Source organism: Otolemur garnettii, unplaced genomic scaffold, assembly GCF_000181295.1.
Source record: "Otolemur garnettii isolate 467f Iridium unplaced genomic scaffold, OtoGar3 scaffold00245, whole genome shotgun sequence".
NCBI lineage: Eukaryota > Metazoa > Chordata > Mammalia > Primates > Galagidae > Otolemur > Otolemur garnettii.
The window spans coordinates 186,016-187,178 of record NW_003852640.1 but is presented as its reverse complement, the minus strand read 5'-3'; the positions used below and the strand labels follow the sequence as shown (position 1 = coordinate 187,178).

The following is a 1,163-nucleotide window of genomic DNA, read 5'->3' as shown; positions in this document are numbered from 1 at the left end:
AAAAAAAAAAAAAAAAAAAATTGTCCACACCAACCCCTAGCATTTGAACTAGGAACTCTGTCTTAATTCTATGGGCAGGTTCACTTTCATTTTCACTTCTTGAACCACACAATCAATTTCATCAATGAAGATAATGGAGGGCTTGTTGTCTTTGGCAAGTTGGAATAAATTCTTAACCAGTTTCTCACTTTCACCTAGCCTCTTTGAAACAAGATCAGAGGAAGATATTGAAAAAAATGTTGAGTTGTTTGCTTCTGTCGCTACAGCTTTGGCTAAATAGGACTTTCCTGTTCCAGGTGGTCAGGTGTCCAAATAACAGAATTCCCCTCCAAGGAGTTCTTTTGCCTGTGAAAAGATGAGGAAATTTAATAGGCAGTATCACAGCTCCTTTAAGTGCTTCTTTAGCTCCTTCAAGACCAGCAACAGTCGCTCCACTTCACAATGGGTTGTTCTTATATATATATATATTTTTTTTGTTGTTGTTGTTGTTGTTTTTTTTTTTTTTTGAGACAGGGACTCAAGCTATCTCCCTGAGTAGAGAGCCATGGCATCATAGCTCACAGCAACCTCCAACTCCTGGGCTCAAGCGAGTCTCCTGCCTCAGTCTCCCAAGTAACTGGGACCACAGGCACCCGCTACAATGCCCGGTTATTTTTTGGTTGCAGCTATCATTGTTGTTTGGTGGGCCGGGGCTGGATTTGAACCTGCCACCTTAGGTGTATGTGGCTGGCGCCTTAGCCACTTGAGCCTCAGGCGACAAGCCCACATTGGGTCGTTCTATAACAATGGCACTTTGAATTTGATTCTGTAGTTTCTTTTTTTCAGGGTCATCAGATTCTCCTTCCCCATCACTGTTATTCCCTTTCTCATCTGTTGGACTCAGCAATCCCTCTTTCACTGGCTTCTGTGGTTTTTTCTCTTTCTTTTTCAGATACTCCTTAAGCTTTTCTGCTCTATCAAGATATTCTGTACACTTTACCCTGATGCTTTGCTTGTCTTTTTCTCCCTCTGCTTCATGTTTAACTACATTGAGGAAATACTGTTAGGTCCGAAAAATTATTCTCCCAAACAGCCCAAACAGACGAATCCAAGACACGCTCCGATGTAAAAAGCACAAGATGTGGCTCGGCACCTGTGGCTCAAGCGGCTAAGGCGCCAGCCAC

At 42.6% G+C, this 1,163-nt stretch overlaps 1 pseudogene; it reads right to left on the bottom strand.

The window, feature by feature from the left end:
- Positions 1 to 22: 22 nt before the first annotated feature.
- LOC100959093 overlaps positions 23 to 1,163 on the bottom strand; it is a 1,978-nt pseudogene continuing 837 nt past the window's right edge.